Source organism: Callithrix jacchus, chromosome 2, assembly GCF_049354715.1.
Source record: "Callithrix jacchus isolate 240 chromosome 2, calJac240_pri, whole genome shotgun sequence".
Classification (NCBI taxonomy): Eukaryota; Metazoa; Chordata; class Mammalia; order Primates; family Cebidae; genus Callithrix; species Callithrix jacchus.
In genome coordinates this window covers 68,116,094-68,137,000 of record NC_133503.1, presented here as the reverse complement: position 1 = coordinate 68,137,000, position 20,907 = coordinate 68,116,094, and the positions used below count along the sequence as shown (strand labels likewise).

Here is a 20,907-nt window from a genome sequence, read left to right as displayed (position 1 = left end):
GCACCCGGCTCACAGCAGAGTTTTCCACCATGAAGCTGCCTCCCCACTTATCCCCCACCCTCTTCTAAGAACAACTTCTCCTCCAGGGCAGCCCCCTGCTGGGCCTAGCCTTGGGGAAGTGGAGTTCTTCTTTCTCCCTTCCTTGTCTCCTCCTGCTCCCCTTGCAAGGCACAGACCCACCAGGCCAGTCTGAACTTCCCCATCACCATCACTCTTCCTGCCTTCCCTGCTTCCTTAACTCTGGTGACTCATTTACTTGTGGCAGTCTAAGGGTCTGTTGAGTCTCTCTCTCCCCTAAGTAAAGTCTGAGCTCCTTGAGCTCAGAGCTTCATCCGGGTCATCTCTGTGCCTCCATTGCCTTAGACTGGGAACTGAACACCTATTCAGTGGATACGGAATTTCAAAACGTTTCAACAAAAGACTGCATTAAAAAAAATCAGCAAGAATTTCTTTGGCTCTGCAGAAAGCACAAAGAGTGTGGGTGAGTGACGATTTCAGCAGAAATGCCACAGGACGCACGGGTTCTCAATTATTTATGGGGCTGAGGAGACTGTTCCCAGAGTGTTGCAATACATTCTGAGGATGTCAGAGCAGAATGGGAGTGACTTTGTTCCTTCGAGTCCCCGCACCCCTACTCTGCAGATACTGGGGCGGGGGGGGGCTTTGAGCTTCTTTTTGCAGCAATGAAGAACTGAAGAGCTGAGTTCTGCTCCTTCCTGGTTACTGTTTATCAGTGTGCTGGCAAGGGTAACAAGAGGAGGTAGGATAGCCTCTGGAGACAGAGGAGTCTGGGTTCAAGTCCTCTGCCCTGCATCATTCTGGGCTGCCATTTTCTTATCTGTTTGACCAGCACCACCCCCCCGATGGGGCCCCCAGGGTTTTCAGGGAGGCAGAAACCCATGTGGACTCACAGCTCCCCACTGGGTGCACACAATAGGTGCTCACATGGTGGCAGTGGCAGTCCTGCTCTCCGATCTGGCTAAGCTAGATCCAGCTTAACTGTGTAGTTCTGAGTTCTTGGAGTCTCTCACATGCAGTTTCTGAATGGAATTTTCAAGAAGATTTAAAAAGGATTTGCTTTTCACTTGAACCAGAGGACAGAGGTTATATAATGATCTGCAAGGGATTCCTGTTTATATAAAGAAGAGTTGAGAGGTTTTCAGGCGAGACTGTTAATGCTTTTCTCAAGAGCAGAGGCTGCATCAGTGCCAAGGACAAGGGTTGTGCTGGTGGCCAGAGACAATGGATGTGCTTTTTCCAGGGCCAGAGGAGATGCTGGGAGCCAGAGAGTGTGCTGATCCTGGGATAGAGGCTCTGCTGGTTTGGGGCAATAGTATGTGCCAATCTTAGGGAGAGAGAAGGTATGCTGGTCCAGGGCCAGAGGGTGTATTGATCTTAGGGCCAGAGGATGCACTGGTCTTGGGGCCAGAGGGTGTGCTGGTCTGGGGCCAGAGGGTGTGCTGGTTCAGTAAGACATAAATAGCTCCCGTAGTCAGAGGTCTTGAGCTTCCACCTTGTACTTGGAGACCCCAGGAATAGTTGGGGATGGAGGCAGCCTCTGGAGCCTCCTAAGGTTGTTGGCTTTGATTTTCACCACTAATTTCCTCTTTTGGATTCCTTCTAGGATGTTCACATGATGACCACAGAGCCATCCCAGGGTCTGGTAGTACATATGTCCTCAATACATGATTGTTGAATGTATGTGATGAGGAAATAGTCTTGGACTTGGGGTGAGATGGAGCTTGATGCAGATTTTGAATGTGCATGGCTGAGTGTCTGTTCCTTTTGAACATCAATTTCCTCACTGGTGACAGTGGCTGTAACACCACCGGCAGTGCTGGGTGTTTGAGGTGTAAACAATCTCAGTTGAGCAAGCGCCTAGCATGCAGCTGGCACGCCATCCTTGGTGGTGTCTTCTCTGAGTGCCCAACTGCCTTCTTCAGATTTCTGGAAGTCTTCTTCTTTCTTATTCTGTTTTTCCCTAGTTCAGTGGGTTTTTTCAGGTTAAAAAAAACCGTGGCAGGAACACTTACCATGAGATCCACCCTCTTAACAGATTTTCAGATGTACAATACGGTATTGTTGTGTGCAGGCACGGCGCTTTATGGCAGGTCTCTGGAACCTCTCATCCTGCACAAGTGAACCTTTCTGCCTGTGAACAGCCCCCACTTCCCCCTCCCCAGCTCCTAGCAACCGCCGTCTACTCTGCTTCCATGCAGCTGACTATTCTTCCTTATTCTTCCTGAAATAAATAATGTTCTCTTAAGTACTGCCTTCTAGATAAACAAAATGCTCTTATTTAATTTGACTGTTTTCCTGTTTGTTTAATTACTACTATTAAAATGTTAATGCTTTTTTGTATTTTCTCATGGCAAATGTGGTATTTTAGTTTAGTTTGGGGTTACTGTATTTGTCAAGTCTCTGACATTGCCAGTATCAGAAAACTGATTTAAATTGGCTCAAAGAAAAGGAGACATTTATTGGTTTCTGTTACTAAATATTCCAGTGGGGAAGTGCTTCAGCCAAAGCTGAGGCTGTGTCCAGACCATCCAAGGATGGCATTGGGACCCTCGTCTACCTCCTGGCTTGGTCTCCCACATTGGCTCTCACTGATGGCACAGTGATCGTTGGCTCTATCCTCTCCTCTCTACAGCTCCACTGAAAGCCTTTCCTCTCCATCATAGACACTCAGAGTCCCAGGACTCAGATCCAAACCCTCCTGAGGGATCCAGACCCTCCTGAGGGATCTAGACCCTCCTGAGGGACCCAAACCCTCCTGAGGGACCCAGCCCCTCCTGAGGGACCCCAACCCTTCTGAGGGACCCAGCCGCTCCTGAGGGATCCCAACCCTTCTGAGGGACCCAGACCCTCCTGAGGGACCCAAACGCTCCTGAGGGATGGTAACATACTGGCCAGCCTTGTTCGGTCCATGCCTGGAGCAGGGGTGGGGCTCATTCTCTTCTAGACCTCCTGGGCTCAGAGAGGCAAGGGATGGGACTCTGAATGAAATCAGGGCTGGGTTCATGGACACAGAAGGGAGGGCTATTATTATTTCTGTTTTACTGGTGAAGAAACCACCATGTTCACTACTGCCTTGTTGACAGCTAACCTGACCCCCTGTGATAAGCTTATTTCCTCTGAAAAATGGGACCTGGGCATTAAACGGTCAACTCCTAAAGCCTTTATGGAATTGGGGTGTTTGTGTTGACCCCTGGGCCTGTCCAGGGGCCTGTGTGGGGCCATCAGCACAGATGCTTGGGCAGGAGTGGGCAGAGAGTGTCAGAGAAGGCTGAAGGCTGCCCTGTCCTGGCCATGCCCCAGGATCTAGTGCAGGTTGAGACCTCCCCTGGGTCTTCACTCCCTCATCTGTGAAATGGAAGCAAATAACTCCACCCTCTCAGAGAGGTGGGGAGGATCAAATGAGGGATGAGCGCTTAGTGAGCACCCAGTGAATGCGGAGTTGGCTCAGAACCTGTGTGACCTTGGGGCAGGTCAGGTCAGCTCTCAGCCCAAGCAGGTGTAAAAGGAGATAATGATGATCCTGTGTCCCAGGTCGGACAGGTAGGAGCTGCTCGCTATGCTTTTGGAGACTGAGGGAAGAGGAGACTCTGCGAGCCATTATTTCCCCGCCCCCCGCCCCAGTGTGAGGCATCCATACCAACACAGTCTTCACCCCCACCGGAGCGCACTTGCTGAGACTCCCACTATTGAGATGTTCAGAGAGGCAAACACTCCCTCAAAATCAAGTAATCACATGGAAAAGGGGAAGAACCAGGCTCAGTTCCAGTTGCTTCCCCAGGAACTGGGATACCGCTCCTCATAAAGTCCTAGTTACTCAAGGCCAGGCTGAGAGCTGGCCTCTCATGAGTTCTCCCCAGGGCCCGAGGCTGAGTGAGGGGCTCTCCTCTGTTCCCCACAGCCCCCTGGGCTCTGCAACCAGCTCTCACTACCTGGAATTGCAATTGTCTATGTGTTTATCTCCCTACTGGATGGAGGATCAGGTCTGATGGACCCCAGAGCCCCGGCCCTGATGTGCTGCTGGGGATGAAATGATGCTGGGCAAACATAGAAACAATGATGTGATAAAGACAGTGTTTGGTGTCACCCCACACTCTCTCCACTGGACCTTGAGCCAGGTCCTGCCCCTCCTTTTGCCTCAGTCTTCTCATCTGTGAAATGGGAATAACGGCACCACCTTAGCTGTGTTGTTGTTGGGATTAGAAACAGTATAATAGGAATATAGTAATAATAGCAGCTGACACTGTGTGAGGGCTTACTCATTTATTTCTTCCAACAAACTTTTAAGGCAGGCACCAGAGTCTGTCATATTTTGCAGATAAGAAACCGAGACTTGGGGAGAACTGCTTTGCACAGAGTTGCACAGCTGGAACATACCACGTACACGGTGGTGTCTTGGTAAGTGGTGTCTAGAATAATAAACAATGTTCCTGGAGTAACTGACCACACAGCCTCCCCTCCCCTGCCATCGCAGGCACCTGAGCCAGGCTTGGCCAGGCGGTGCCCAGGTGGGTTACTGAGCTGGGAGGCCAGCATGCATGGGGTGCATGAGTGTGCAGGTCTGCAGTGGCCTCTGGGAGGAGGGGGATTTGGAGTGGAGCAGAGGCCTTGCCAGGCAGTCCTGAGAAGCAGTTGGGCTCATGAAGTCTGGCATTTTGATCTGAAGATTGCTGCAGCCCCTCCTGGACCCTGGTTCTTCATTGCATCCCCCTCTCGGCAGCAACCCTTCCTCCCGAGGGACAAAGCTGCACAGCCTCCAGACCTGTCCCCTCAGCAGCAGCCTCTGGCTGTGATGGCACATCACCGTGCACTCCAGTGCAGGAAGGAAGGGCAGAGACAGGTAGGGTGTGGGGTGACTCAGGCATCAGACAGGCTGGGCTCAAGTCCCCACTCTGAAATTCACTGGCTGTGAGATCCTGTCTGAACGGGGTCCCTCTCTGAAAATTGGGACAACCACCCAGTCTTGAGGGCATGGATGAGGTGTCAGTAAAAGGCTCTGGCACTCATCAGTGCTCAGAAATGCTTTCTCCTCTTCCTCCCACCCCTTCTCTTCCTCAGGCATTTACTGAGAGCCCTGTGGGGCCAGATGTAGCCCAGGGATCACAGGGCCTTAGAAGCTCTGAAGAGCCAAGGTGTTTGGAGTTGGATATGAGGATCATCGCTGATTCCAATATGAGGCCGCCTCCCCCAGGCTCAGTGGCATTGTCTGGGCATAAGAGTGAGCTGCCATGCCAGGAAATGCAGTCCTGGCCTCCCCCAGCCTGGAGACCCAGATGAGTGACCTGTGGGGAGGCATGGGTGCCTGACCTGACCACAGTGCCCGTGTGCTCCTCTCCACCCAGCACCACAGCCTGGGCTGAGCTCAGGGCCCTCTGGAGGTGGAGGCCTGAGTGTAGGGGGTGCTCTGCTCCCCTCCCTCCTGGGGCGTGGCTGTGGTCATGTGCTGAGCCAGGGTGAAATTGAGAACCCTGGGGTGCCTAGAAGCTTGTTTTCTGCTCTTAGAGCTGGGAGATTCATCAGGGAACAGGTGAAAATACTTAGAGTAAGAGAGAGGGGCCTGCAGAAATGTGGGTGGAGGCAGCAGAGGGGGCGATGCAAGAGATAGTCCCACGGCACGGCCAGGGAATATTGGGCTGGGGGCTGTGCTGAGGAGTGAGTTAAGGGAGGTACCCAACTAGACATTCCTGGAGGGACAGAGGAAAGGCAAGTTTAGGGGCATAGACCTGGACCCACTGTTCAGCAAGAGAATGATTTGCCAGAGAGGTGATAAGCACCTTGTCTCTGGAGGTATTCAAGTCAGTGTTCATCACCACTGGGCAGAGACAAGGAAGAGCTAAGGCACCAGGACCTCCAAGGATTCTTCTTGATTCTCTGTGTCTGGGGGGATGCCTGATGATTTCATTTCTTCTGTTGGGGTGATCTTGGCCTTGCAGAGAAGAGGGTGAGAAGCCCCACATTGGCATTGGGGGCCCTGTTGAGAACAGGGAACAGCAACTTCTGGTGAGGGCCAATCATGTTTGTCTTCCCTGAATCTCAGATGGCGCTGTTGACTCTCCCACAGCTCAGCACCTGGTTTTGACAGAGCCATGGAAAGTCACGTCTCTGGGGTTGCAAGTGATCAGAAAAGATGAGCAACCCATTACCCAAGAGGCGAAAGACAAGGGGGCTGCGAGAGGCACCCTGGGTGACGCGGCCACCTTAAGAGGCTGGGACCCTAAGGTAGGGCCAGGCCAACCTGGGAATGGGAGAATCTGAGTCAGCGATGGCTTCCTTAGGAAGGTGGCATTGAGCACAGCCTTGAAGGATGGGGAAGAAGCTGAGGGGAGAGGGCAGGGGAAGAGAAGAGACACAGCAGGCAGCCTCAAAACCTGAGACCAGTGTCGGGCTGGATTCGTCAATACTTATCTGGTTGCGACAGCTAGAAATGGGATTAAGCTGATTTCTTCTTTTTTTGGTTCACATAATTGAGAAATCTAGAGTTCTCTTTCTGCATAGCTAGATGCAGATTTCCAAATGCTGTCATCATCTCTTTTCATCACTCAAGTCTGCTTTCCTCCTGTATAGTCTCAGAGGGGCTCTCTCAAAGCGGCCCCCAGCACCAATGTCTTCCCCAGTAGCTCCAGTGTGACTTCCAAGAAAGGCCTCTCTGCCCTGGCTTGGGCCACGCCCACCCCCGAGCCAGGGGAGAAAAGGCGCTGACTGACTTTGACTGGGTCACAGGCTGATCATTGGGTTAAGAATGTACAGAAGTATTTCCATCAGGAAACCTGGGGTGCAGTTACCGGAAGAGAGAGCGGATTTATGGCAAGAAAATACAGGTGTCCGTGGCAGGACCCGGTCCTGCTATCATGCTTTCTGCTGCCACTATCACTCTTCCTCTTCTCCTCCTCCTCTTCTCCTCCTCCTCCTCCTCTTCCTCCTCCTCCTCTTCCTCCTCCTTTTTTTTTGAGACATGGTCTCACTCTGTCTTCCAGGCTGCAGTGCGGTGGCATGGTTACAGACTGCAATCTCAACCTTCTGGGCTCAAGTAATCCTCCCACCTCGGCCTCCTCGGCAGCTGGAACTGCAGATGCACGCCACCATGTCCAGCTAATCCTTGTATTTTTTATAGAGTTGGGGGTCTCGCTATGTTGCCCAGACTGATCTTGAACTCCTGAGCTCAAGCAGTCTTCCCACCTCAGTCTCCCAAGGTGCTGGTAAAGTAGGAAACGTTCCCTTGTTGCCCTCGCAGGGAGTGCCATATGGGTGTGGCTCACTTCTTCAGTGCCCCGCTGCTCTAGGGAAGCATGCAGACTGGCAGTTTGTAAGGATGCAACCCCAAGGTAGTGTCTAGGAGTGAATTTTTACAGCCAAAGCCCCAGTGGGCATGTGCTACAGGGTGCTCTTTTAGCTTGCCATCTATAGGCGGCTTGTGTTAACTAAGCTCAATTAGACCCTCTGCCTTGTCGCAAGGTCAGAGGCCTTTCTGTATCCCAGGTTCTTGCCTTGGTATACCAGAAGAATCGAATCACATTTGAGTTTGGAGAATGAGTGTGAGGTTTTATTGCGTGGAAGCAGCTCTCAACAGATGGGAGAGCCAGAAGGGAGATGGTTTTCCCCTGAAGTCAGGCCACTGTGCAACCTGACACTTCTCTGAACACTCTGGCCTAACTCTGTGTGGTTCAGCCGGGTGATGGCCAGCTGGCCTACTGGTGCCTGTCAGCGTGCTCTTCCCCCAGCGTGCTCTTGACGGCCAGTCGCTTGCTTCTTCTTCCACCAATGGGTTCCTCGTGATGTCTAGCTGTTTGTGTCTCTGCCTTGCTAGGATCTCAGGTTGTTATAGGCCCGGGATGGGGGCGTGGCAGGCCAGGGTGGTCTTGAGAAATGCAACATTTGGGCACAAAGATAGGAGTGCCTGTCCTCACCTAAGTCTGCGGGGGTGGAACCCTAGCCAGGGACCACACTGTCCTTTCCCAGCACTCCCAAGTCACTGGCATTATAGGCCAGAGCCACCACGTCTGGCCCACCTTTCCTTTAGATATCTGAGAGCTCCGGGCTTCCCTGTCACTGTGATCTGGCCTTCTGCACAGTTGCTCCTCATCTTGCCTGTACTCTCTCTTGGTGACTGCTGGCATTGAATGACCAGCTGGGGCAGGCTGAAGAATGACCTCCAAAGATGTTCATGTCCTAGTCCTTGGAACCTGTGAGTGTGTTTTCTTACAAGGCAAAAGTGGCTTTGAGGATGTGATTAGGAATCACAAGCTGAAAAGGTGAGCCCCACTTACTTGGTGGCCCTGATGTAATCGCAAGGGTCTGTCCTTATAAGTAGAGTCAAGAAGGGATGATGAGCAGAGGTGGAAGGGATGCAGCTGCTGGCTGAAGCCACGAGCCAAGGAATGAAGGCAGCCTCCAGACGCTGGGAAAGGAAGGGCAATGGATTTTCCCCTAGAGCCTGCAGAAGGAATGCAGCCTAATTGCACCTTGATTTTAGCTCTGTAAGACCCATTTTGGGCTTCTGGTCTCCAACACTTTCTGGTCCTACATCTGTGTTGTTTGATGCAATTAAATATGTGATCTGTTATAGTTGCAACAGATCACAAACTTAATGGCTTCACACCTGACATCCTACTTTCTGGAGATCTTGCTCCACACTGGCCTCTGCTTCATCACCCACAGATGGAGCCACCTCTCCCAGCTTGCAGCTGCCGACTGGATTCAGGTCTCCTCTCCAGTGACTCCACTCCACCTGCTGGCTGACTTGCCACTGTTTGAGACCTACCCTCCACCTTCCTCCTCCAGAGGATCAACTCCCGCACCTTTCAGCTCCAATGCTATCTCCCCTGAGAAGTCAGACATGTGCTCCTTCGAAACCTTCTCAGCACCCTTCTCTGTCCGGTCCTGCTGGGGTGGAAGCACATGTTTCTCTGGTCTGTCCATTAGAGGATGAACTCATTGGATAAGATGGCGTCTGATTCCTTGCTGTTGCTGGTTCCCAGCTCGGGGCCTGCACACATCAGAAACGAAGTCAACACTTGCTGACTTGGATGGGCCACTAGCCATGTGGGGTGGGCCAGCGAGAAACCCCCGAGGAAAAGCAGGGAGCCTCCCTCTTGACGGCTGGCTGCTGACCTTGGATCTGTTTTCTTTTCTTCCTGGTTTGTGCCACACTTGGAGTGTGTTGGACCGTGGGCTGAGTTCTGTGTTCTGGACCATAAAATGTGGGCAGAAGGGACGGGTTCCCTTTTGGGGCTGAAGCATTTAAGGAGCAAATGCGTCCCTCATTTTCTTCCCTTCCTGAGTCTGGAAGAGATGAAAACAAGGCCGTTGTGCTCAAGGGGAGGTGGCTCCCGGGGGTGGAAGCCTGGTATGTGGCTTACTGTGAAGAGAACCCTCCCACTGCTCACAGCTACAACCACAGGCTCAGGACCATCAGGTGAAGAAGAAACCAAATTTTGATGTGTTGAGTCCTTATTCATTTTGGATCTATTTGTTTCAGGAACTTGTGTTACTCTAATCAATATAGGAATTGGCACCTTGAAGCAAGGGTGTTGCCATAACAACCTTAAATACGTGGCATGGCTCCAGGTGTGGACAGTGAATAGCGAAGACTAGAGATCCCAGGTGGAAAGTGGGGGACTTGTGTGATGCAGCCGCAACACATCTGATGAGCCATTCATTGCCTAAAATAATATGGAAGGAAAACAAAGCCCAGGGAACTGGCAGCTCCAGGGGAAGAGGTGAAAATCCTGAAAGTGAGTGGGTGTTTCTGCTCATAGAAACACACACTGGCTTTTGCTGTGTTTTGCTGCTTATAGCAAGGCCTTACAAGAAAGACATGTGCTCAGGCAATATTTCTGTAGCCTGCAAGCAAAAATGAAAGAAAATAGAAAGGTGGGCCTGTCCGGGTTGTCAGGATTTTCCAGATTCGAACTATCACATGAACAAGCAGTAGACTTGCACTGAGTTGAGTGCGCCCACACTGGGCCTACTTCTCCAGCAGCTAGCATTGCCCTAACGTAGGCGGCTTGGCTCAGTGCCACCTTTGGGTATGGCTAGTACTCTTCACGTCCACTCTGGTCAGTCTCCTATGGCAGGGAGGGGCCACACTGAGCCACCCACTCCCTGGATAGCCCACCCTAGAATCTATGGCATGACCTGCAAGCAGAAGGCTGGGGTCAGAGGGCTGCAGGGTTCCCAGTAAGCCCAGGGTCGCACAGCTGATGAGCTGGGGGAGCCGAGTCAAGGCAAGCTTCCTTGGCTCTAGAAACGTCCTATTTAGTCACCTGAGATGTGTAGGGGCCTCTTTTTCACTAGGGTCTGGTGAGTGAGTGTGAGTATGTGTGTGTGTGCCTGTATGAGGTGGTGGGTGGCAATTTAGTCCTCAGTGACCCCAGTGTTGAGAGTCTTCATAAGTAAAGCACTGCTGGACAGTGGGACTGCAGAAGACAGGTATGCTTGCCCAGAAAAGTCTTTACTGATGATAAAACTGGAGCTCAGAGGAGCCGAGGACCTGCTGGAGGTTGCACAGCAAGTGGCTGGCAAACTGATGGACAGCCAGGACTTTGCCTGGCTGCAAGGAGGGCCTCCCTCCTTCACTCTTGCTCACTCTGCTCTGTCCTCCCAGTGGCTTTCACACACTCCAACAGCAGAGTCTTGTCTGCTCCTGCTCATGTCTCCATTTTCTGAGCTCCCCGTGCAGGGCTGGGCCCAGGCTCCCAGGTGGGAATCAATGTCACGGGGACTGGAGTCTCAGCCTGGACTTGCTGCATTGAACTATCATGAACTTGGCTGACCTTTGGCCACCCGGCCTCTCTGCCCACTTCACTGGGGGGACTTGCCCTTTTGTGTTGCACGTGACATTATCCTGGGACATCCATCAATCTGTCCTGTGCTCTGCAGGCCAGGCCAGGCCAAGGGGTAACCTGATTTCAGGGGTTCTGTATCATAGAGAGACCACCAGAAGTCATTCATTACAGTGGGGGCAACTTGGCAGAGAGAAAAAGTGCTCTCTATCCTGGCCTCCAGAGCTGCTCTGGTGTTCGCTGAGCTCAGACCTCCTTTCATTTTTTTCTGAGCTACCTGACATCTTTCCAATAAAGTTCACTCAAGTCACTGTTCGGGGCTTGCAGCCAAAAACCACAGATGATGCCAATAGAAACCCAAATGACTAGGGGAAAGAATTTCCTAAAGCCGTCCTCAAAGCAATGCAGTGTGCATTTCTCAATCGCCTCCTGTGAGCTAGCCACTGGGGTTCCAGAGAGGCAGCAGTCCCCTTTACAGCCTGCAGAAGCTCACGGATTGAGAGTAGGGAAAAGAGTCAGTGGACGATGGGTGCCAGTGCCCAGTGGCTGGGAGTTGGGGCCCGGGGCTCTGCTGTACCCACTGTCTCTCATATCACAAACTTTTAACTACAAATTTAATCTGCACCCAGAAAGGTTTGCCCCTGTTTTCTCTCATTCCCCTTAAAAAATGAAATCAGTAACCCATCAGGATGTCTTTAATGGAGACTAAACCAGAGTTTTTCCCCCTAAAGCTAAAGTTGGGTTAATATGGCATCATTTGGAAATCATACAGTGGGACTGAATTAACAATAACCAGCCTATGTTTGGCAGTTTATCATGTTCAGGGAACCCTGGCAGGCATCACAGAAACCCTGCAGGTTAGAGAATTGTGGCTCATAGAGGGGAAGGAACATGTCTACATTCACACAGCCAGGGTGGAAATGGTAGAGCTGGGGTTGATCCTGGATCTGCCTGACTCTTCAGCTCTACTCTTCTTCTGTTTAACTTAAAGGGGTAGGAAACTCTGGGAGCCTAGGAATGCTGGCGCTAGAGAGAGATGGTTTCTGCAGGGTAAGGGAGGGCAGTTACTCGCGGGTGCTGACTGGAGGCACCAGGAGGGCATTCGTGGTCCTGCACTGCCCCCTGGTGGATTCACTTTGCCTGGACTTCCCCTGTTTGGAGACTAGCTGGGAGTTGAAGGCTGGTTGGTGGCTGTGGGCGAGTTGGAGACCTTCCTGGTGCAGCAGCCCCTGCTTTGGGACGGCTGAATGTTTAAGCCTGCAAGACCATAAAACAGATGTTCATGTGTTTGCTTATTTGTGGGAAAAGGGTTCATTAATTAATTCATTTCGGCCGGGCGCAGTGGCTCACGCCTGTAATCCCAACACTTTGGGAGGCCAAGGCGGGCAGATGGCCTGAGATTGGGAGTTGGAGCAGCCTGGCCAATACGGAGAAATCCCGTGTATACTAAAAATACAAAATTAGCTGGGCATAGTGGCGCATGCCTGTAGCTTCTCGGGAGGCTGAGGCAGAAGAATCGCTTGAACCCGGGAGGCGGAGGTTGCGGTGAGCCAGGATGGTGCCATTGCACTCCAGTTTGGGCAACAAGAGTGAAACTCCGTCTAAAAAAAAAAATTCATTTCCCTGTACTCTGCAGGTCGCAATGCTGATGACTCCGCCGCACAGCCCTGGCCCCCAGCCTCATGGGAGGATCAGAAGCACAGAGAGACGCCCACGTAGGGAGATTGGACCGTCGTCCTAAGCCAAGCGCGGGGCGTCCTGGGGAAGGCCCCAGGCCCGGCGGGAGAAGGGAGCGGTGGGCGGGGCCGGTGAAAGGCTGCCTCAGGAAGGTAGGGGAGGGGGACTGGGACCAGATGGGGGGAGGGGAGGCAAATTTCGAAGCTTCAGGGATCCTCGTTTCCTAGGACTGGACGTCATTGTCCCATTTATCCTTTTGTACATAATTTGGAGATGCACCCCAAATCATGTAAGCTGCAGGGCTCCACCAAGCCTGGCTCTGCCGCTGGACGGACGAGGATGCCTGCCGGAGGATGCGGAGCAGGCAGAGCCGCCAGGAGGGCAGTGTGGCCGGAGCCCTGGGCAGGAGCCCTGGGCAGGACCCCCTGGGAGCCTGCAGGGAGCAGCAGAGGATCAAACGGCAGAGGCAGAGGTGCCGGCCGGCACGGAGGAGATGAGGGCAGTGGGCCCCACTGGAAAGTTTCCAGCAGAGGAGGGGCTAGGCCCCTGCGAGTGAGACAGGTCTCCACAGAACAGGAGCTCTCCCAGGGGAGCCCTGGCCTTTCTCGGCCAAACAGTCCTCGCCTCTGATTCCAGGCTCTGCAGGGACCCTGCTGGGCTCCAGTTTGCAGAGGAGGCACCATGCTGGCGGTATAGGGCTCCTGGATGGCTGATCTTGGGGCTGTGGGTAGAGAGTGGAGGGGCCTAATGGGGGGCATAGACAGTGTTGTCACCCGAGGCCTCCCCTATTCCACCCTCTCATTTTCCGCAGTTACAAACCTGAGCTATGCACCAGGCAGCTAACCCAGGACCAGGTCAGGCTGGGCCTCCTGGGCCAGATGTGCTGGGCAGGTGTGGGTGCTGCGAGGGGGCTGGTCCTGTGGGCAGTTGTGAGACCTAGAGGCTGGAAGTATAGGGGTGCCCTGAGAAGAGGACTGGCCAGTGAGGGGGACCCAGTCTCAGGGTGACAGTGCCTGCGGCAGAGACAGTGCCTGGGGTAGGAGAGAACAGGAAGACGGCCAGGACCCAGATGCCAGGGCCGAGGAGCCCATCTCTCATAATATTGTAATTGTTGGCCCTTGGTAGCCCGGGAGTGAGCCAGGTGGCTTACGAGTCTAGGGCCAAGGCAGAAATCCAATGGGAGAGGCTATCCTCAGGGCCAGGGAGCTTTACCATGAAGAGGAAGACTGGTCTATCTCTGACAATCTGGTCTCTTGGACACAAGCCAGACCTCTTGTTCTCTCAAGAACAGGATTCCCACCCTGTCTGCAGTCCCCAGGAGGCAGCAGGAGCCCCCAAAGGCGAGGAGGAAGCACTTCTCTGGCCCAGCCTGGTAATTAGGCCCTTCAATTGCAATTATTTTTGCAATTACTTTTGCAATTAGCTCAGCTGGTAATTGGAGCTGGAGGTGGTAATTTCTGCCCTTCATGGAAGCTCCCTCTGAACTGGGCTCTGCTCATCTGTCCAGGATGCAGGGCTGTGATCCAGGAGCACCGGCTCTCAGTGGGAGCTCTGAGTGCAGAGCCCTGGGCCTGGCAGGTGATGCATTTGGATTCTGCTAGAACCCCCGAGGGGGGACATTTTAAGTATGGCAAGGAGGTGCTTTGCGAGTCTCACAGGAAAGAGCAGGGCTGCTCTTAAGATTTGTGGAGCTTAAGAGGACACATCCCATATATCTAAATACTTACAAGTCAAAAATCAAGCAAGCGGTGGCAGGCAGCCCCTAAGACGGCCCTAGCAATTTCTACCTCCCGATGTTCCTGCCCTTGAGGGTAGGCTGGCTGGAGACTTGCTTCTAACCAGTAGAGTAAGACAAAGTGATGGGGGTGTCACTTTCATGAGTAGGTTATAAAAATGGTAACTTCTGTTACAATCTCATGATGCCTCTTGGCATGCATGCCTTGGTGAAGAAGATTCCTCCTGGCAAGGAGCTGAGGCCAGCCTGCCTGACAGCCAGCCACTGACTGAGCTCAGCCACCAACCCTGCCCTAGTTGGGCCTTCAGATGAGACTGTAGATCTTGGGCTGAGATTTGACTATAGCCTCCCAAGATACTGTGAAGCAGAAAACCCAGCTAAGCAGTTTCCAGATTCCTGATTACACAAATTGTGAGATAATACATGTGTGTCATTTTTAGCTACTAAATTTTGGGGTCATTTGTTACACAGCCATAGGTAACCAGTACATAGACACATTATTAAATTAAATAGCTTCCATGTTTTGATCTTGAGAAAGTATAATTTTAAAACTACCTAGAAAACCAGGTTCAAATCTGGAATCTTTCGACTCCTTGGAATTCTGCATCAGAACATGGTATGGGAAGGAGAACTGGGCCTTGATAGGAGGCCACCCTGCTCTGTCTCTTCTTACCTGGGCTCCATCCTATACACCCCAGGTCTTATGTATGCCCAATGGTTAAAATTCCATATTCCCTCATAAGTAGCAACACCTGGGCCTAGCCATGTTCATGGTCCACCCTTGAGAAGTTGGACTTGGGGACAGGCCAGTAGAGGCTCAAGAATTGGGTTTTAGCACCATTTGGCCAAGGAAATCCAGGATCCAATTTCCTGCAAGTGTGGTTTAGCAGGGGGCCAGGGTGGGCTCCAGGTGGCCCATAGACTCCTGACCCTGTGAGGGCCACTGAAGGGACAGGGCCAGGTCTTCCAAAGCAAGCTTCCTCATGCCTGGGACTGAAGGTAGTCCTCGGAGGGCCCCTTGTTCTAATCTTCTCAGGCAGGGATAAGGTATCTCCAGGAATATACCAGAAAAAAGGGGGTTTCAATAATACTCAGTCCAGGGGCAGGGCTGGGGGCCATATCTGCTCCCTCCTCCCTGTCTTCCATCTTCAGTGGGGCCTGATCTGTGCTGAGCACTTTCTGGCAAAGCATCTGAAGGACATAGCCTGGTTTCCCAATTAGTAAGGAAGACATACCTCAGAGCAGAGCCATTCCTTCTCCCCAAGCAGATTCATATAATTAGAATTCAGTGAACACATATTACAGGCCAGGAGCTGGGTGTTAAGCAGGGAGAGATTTATTAGCATAGGGGTTATTACAGAGCTCACGGATTGGCATCACAACTGGCCTGGCTGGGAGCTGGGGCTGCCCTTGGAAGCCTGTGCACTGGGGTGAGTGAGCCAGCTACGGCCAGGGCCCACCACATTCTGTCCTGCACAGAGGCGCTTCTTCCTCCCTTCCTTTTTAAAAAATTTATTCATATAATAGTTGCATAATAGTTATAACCTCTTTATCTTTATAAATTACCCAGTCTCAGATATCTCTTCACAGCAGTATGAAATGGACTAATACAAGTATATATAGATATCACATTTTCTTTATCCATTTATCTGTTGATGGACTCAATAGCAAAAAGCCCAAATTATTTGACTAAAAATAAGCAAAATATCAGAATAAGCATTTCTCAAAAGAATACATACAAATGACCAACAGGTATATGAAAAAATGCTCAATGTCTATCATCATGGAAATCCACAGAGAAGCTGAGGAGAGTAAAAATCACCTGGTGACCACTGGAGGGGTCCCAGAGACCAAAGCTCCTTATCTGAAGAATTTAGAAGCAAGCAAAGACCACCTGGTGACTCTCAGACAGGCCCTCCAGAGGCGAAACTTCCTATCTGGAGAAAATTAGAAGTAATTAGACTTCCCTAGTATCTAAAGTCGGCATCTGGTTCCAGGCCTCTTTCAACTTTTATAAGTAACTAAAATGTCTATACATCTCTGGAATGCCATGCCAAAACTCATTTTACAACCAACCCTAAGCTCCTGCCTTAAGGTCCTTAAACACCCCTAAGGAAAAACCCACTGCCGCATGCTCAGTTGTCTTGCTGAGGTTCATCGTTGCACCCCTTTGCAGCGTTCTTCCTTTCTAATAAACTTTCTTTTTCAAACCTATACTATTGTCAGTATGCATATTTTTTTTTAACCAATCCATGAGTCGACGACTCTGACACCTTGCCCGGCAGAAACCACAGTGAGATATCATCTCATCCCAGTCTCAACAAAAAGACAAAAAATAATGTATGTATGCTGGTGAGGATGCAGAGAAAGGAGGACACTTGCACGTTGTTGGTGAGAGTGTAAATTAAACAACCACTGTGGAAAACAGTATGGAGGTTCCTCAAAGAACTAAAAATAGAACTGTCATATGATTCTGCCATCCCACTGCTCAGAGGAGCTTATTTCTAAATCAAAATTGCTCGCGCCTTTGATTGGGATATTCTAAGTCATATGTCTGCACCCTAGGGGCAAAGAAGGCTGAGCAATGAGGAGGTTTGCATTCTACATTGGGCAGGAGGGCTTTTCAGGATAGAGGAAAGGATTTAAATGTGAGAGGGTGCTTCCCTGCTGGGGCAGCCCTGATTGACAGCTGCTTGCCATGGCAATAAATACAGGAAATAACAAGGTAGCAGGAATCACCCAGCAGCAATGTACAAAAATGAAACATTTACATTTTCTTCTAATAACATGTCACTTGTCTTTCCTGAGACCACTGGTTTGGAAGAATAATGGTGGATCTGATTTTGCCAAATAAAGGATTTTTAATTCCTTCCATTTTTAAAAGTCACATTCTATTTAAATTTGGGGTAAATATTTAAACAATCCCTAGAAAGACCTCCCCGCCCTTGCCGCTGTTTATAATCTCACCCCAGGACGTCCTTCCCCTTCTCACTGATTTGTTACCTTCCTTCCAGTCCTACAGCTTGTTTTTCACTAAGAAAAAAAAAGAAAGGAAAACAAAAAGTTGATTCCAGAATATGCAAAGAAGACTGCAGAATCAAAGCTAATCAATGTTTCTGTTTAACCAGATTCTGCAGGCAGTCTGTTATGTCAGCTTGTGAACCGCAATTGCATTTAACACTTGGGAGAGTCATTTCAGGTGGTGTCTGGGAACATCTTAGTGCGTTATTGAGATGTGGAGTAAGCCCCCCAAATTAAGGTGTCTGTACAAAAAGGACCTTTATCAAACATTAAACCACAGGAGATATATATAATTTTTTTTTTAACCTGGAAACCTTTACTGTTTGGTGACATGTAGGATGAATTAATTTTTATTTACTTCGAAATTATGGGACCTAGAAAACATATATTTGCTAGGTACTAGCTAGATATGTGCTAGATGAGTTATCTGCATTATATCATTCAATCCTGACTTGATCCTTCATCCCTTTTTACACATGGGAAAACCAAGGTACAAATCAAGAAGTAACAGGCCCCCTAAGGTTACCTTAGAACTTGAACTGGAACCAGAGCTCATATCTCTGGGTTTTGAGGCCCAGTGAGGAGTGCGGTTTCCCCTTGGCAAAGGCCCTGAGGACTGCAGTTTTCATATCTGTGTTGTCCTCTTATCTGGGATCAAAATAGAATTTGATTTTGTAAACACTAATAGTGCTGGCCTGATTATGGTTTCAGAACTGGGAGGACAGGAGTCTTAATCCCCACCCCACGGCTCTAAAATTTTGGCCTGGTTAAGAGTTTCTTGGGCCAGGCGCAGTGGCTCACGCCTGTAATCCCAGCACTTTGGGAGGCCAAGGTGGGTGGATTACAAGGTCAAGAGATCGAGACCATCCTGGTCAATATGGTGAAACCCCGTCTCTACTAAAAATACGAAAAATTAGCTGGGCATGGTGGCACACGCCTGTAATCCCAGCTACTCAGGAGGCTGAGGCAGGAGAATTGCCTGAACCCAGGAGGTGGAGGTTGCAGTGAGCCGAGATCGTGCCATTGCACTCCAGCCTGGGTAACAAGAGCGAAACTCTGTCTCAAAAAAAAAAAAAAAGAGTTTCTTATGGTTGAAATGTTCTCCATGGCTGGCCAAAATTGATACTTCTAAATTATCAAAATCAATATTCAAATCTTTCAAGAAATGGTTTGTGTCCTGTGGACGTGGAGATAAGAAAGACTCATTGAAACCTCTTTCTCGCCCCTTGGAGTGACCCATGATACCAGCTGGTCAAGGAATTTCTCAAGAGGCAGCTCAAAATCAGAGCAAAGGAGAGCTGTTCTTTAAACCCAGAGTATTTTTTTGTGCTAGGTTCTCACAGCCTGCAGCAAGTGTTCATCAAAGCCAAGCTCATTAGCTGGCCATTGTCACCAGGAAAGCAGAAGGTGATTTCTATGAGCACACACCCTCAAGAAGATTGGTAGAGGAAAGGTGGGTCTCTTGCTGCCTGAATGGGCAGCTGACTAGCATCAAGAGCCCAGTGGCCTTGAGTGTGGGCAAGGCACCACACAAATGGCCTAGTATCTTGGTGACAGAGGGAGCCAGGAGAGGGCATGAATTATGCCCACACTCTCCCACCAGATCCTGGAAAGCCAGGGTGGCCTTGACAGGTGGAGTGGGGTTTCTATAGTTTTAGATCAATCTCATCTTGGAAATATGGCAGATGGGACTGGCTGATGCCCCTGCAAGCAAATGCCCCTATGTACATGCCCAGTCTCATTTTCATTTCATGTTAAGTAAAAATGATGCACAGAACTTGACTTCCCCCTTTGTGTTGAGGAACTCTGAACAGACATTGTAAACACTCAGAATATCCCATATTAAAGATATTTTTTGAGTAATTGTGAATTGAGCTTAGCTATGGTTGACAAGCTATACTTTGTAGACAACTAAAATATTACATTTTAGGCTGGGAGTGGTGGCTTATGCCTCTAATACTAGCACTCCAGGAGGCTGAGGCAGGTGGATCACTTGAGGTCAGGAGTTCGAGACCAGCCTGGCCTACATGGTGAAACCCCATCTCTACTAAAAATACAAAACAATTAGCTGGGTGTGGCGGCGGGTGCTTGTAAGCCCAGCTACTCAGGAGGCTGAGGCAGGATAATTACTTGAACCAGGGAGGCAGAGGTTGCAGTGAGCCAGGATCGCGCCATTGTACTCCAGCCTGGGCCACAGAGTGAGACTGCATCTCAAAAAATGATTATAATAATAAATAAAAATAAAATAAAATATTGCATTCTGTAGATTTTAATCAAATGTAAACTCATTTTAAATTTGCATTTTTTCCATGCTTTAAAGGCTCCGTTTTTTTTATTGTTGTTGTTTTTCAGGTCCCAAATTATCTTTGGAAGCTTCTGAAAAGCTTATTTTTATGACGTGTAATGGATAAAATGGCCCTGCCAGCAGGGGGCGTCCATGCCCACTGGCTGTGGTTAGAACCCAAGATTTCATTAAAGCATACTGTTCAAAAGATTAAACACATGACTCACACAGATGTATAGTCAACACGAGACACAGAGAAACTCATTAATGAGAGAACAAATACGATGGTGGGTAGAGCTGGTTCAAAAAATAATCTGAGAAACACCTAAAGACCATCAGTGAAAGAATGTCTTGGGATAGGATTGCTGAATTAGACATAAACAGGTCAGTGTCCTGTCTGTGGACGGGACAGTGAACTACAAGCCTTGGCGGTGTCTTTCGCACTGGACAGAAATCATTTGCATTTCTAATGAGCCAAAAGGAACTATTTGCAACTTAATCTTCTACAAGTTAACATGTAACTTTGCAGAGTCTGGGCCCTAATCAATAGTAAACAGTAAATCAAGCACAGGGGACAGTCTCCTGGAGAATCAGATAGTCCTGGATGGGTCTGCTAGATAGGCCCCCCTTGTGACACTCAAAGGACATGCCGTCACCTTTTAGGTTTCTTCCCAAGTTTTGGGTAAAAATTTTTAACAATACAAAGAGGGAGAAAAGGGCTTTTCTGGGATAAGTCTTTGCTGGGATCAAGGCTCCCGGGGAGGTAAATGGTTTGGCATTTCTTCAGATCTATGTTTTTCAATCTTTGTTCAATATTAATCTATCAGGGTCAGGGAAAAACTGATTTTTCTGTTAACAAAACCTATATACAGAAACAAAGTCACTTACCTGTTTACTTCCATGGTCACAGTGGAGTCAGTACTCGGAAAATATTCAGCAAAACATTTCCCATTTTTTTGTGGTTTTTGTTCCTTCCTTAGTTTCATTTGGGGAGTATCCAAATCAAAGAAGTTAGTGGGAAGCACAGGAGAGGGTTTCAGCTCTAGACGATGCATCATTTTTTGCTGGTAAGTAGCCCAATGGCATGAACTACTGTGTTCCTGTATTTCAGCGAGGACACTGTGGGCTCCAAGCTCGCTCTGATGGCCTATGTGTGGCACGACGTCCAGAGTGGGTAAATCCACAGAGACAGAAAGTAGATTCATGGTTGTCAGGGGCTGGGGAGTCATTGCTAATGGGTGTGGAGTTTCTTTTGGGGATGATACAGAATTTTGCAAAGTTGCAAAATTTAGCAGTGATGATTGTGCAATTTTGTAAATATACTAAATACATTAAATTGTACACTTTAAAAGGCAAATTTTATGGTATATGAATTATATCTCAATCAAAAA

General features: G+C 49.7%; 1 long non-coding RNA gene across 1 annotated transcript; it reads left to right on the top strand.

The window, feature by feature from the left end:
• Positions 1–345: 345 nt before the first annotated feature.
• LOC118151345 (uncharacterized) lies at positions 346–16,425 on the top strand. Its single transcript, XR_004739515.2, has 3 exons — positions 346–481; positions 4,307–4,416; positions 12,436–16,425. It is a non-coding gene; the product is annotated as an uncharacterized LOC118151345 (long non-coding RNA).
• Positions 16,426–20,907: the final 4,482 nt, after the last annotated feature.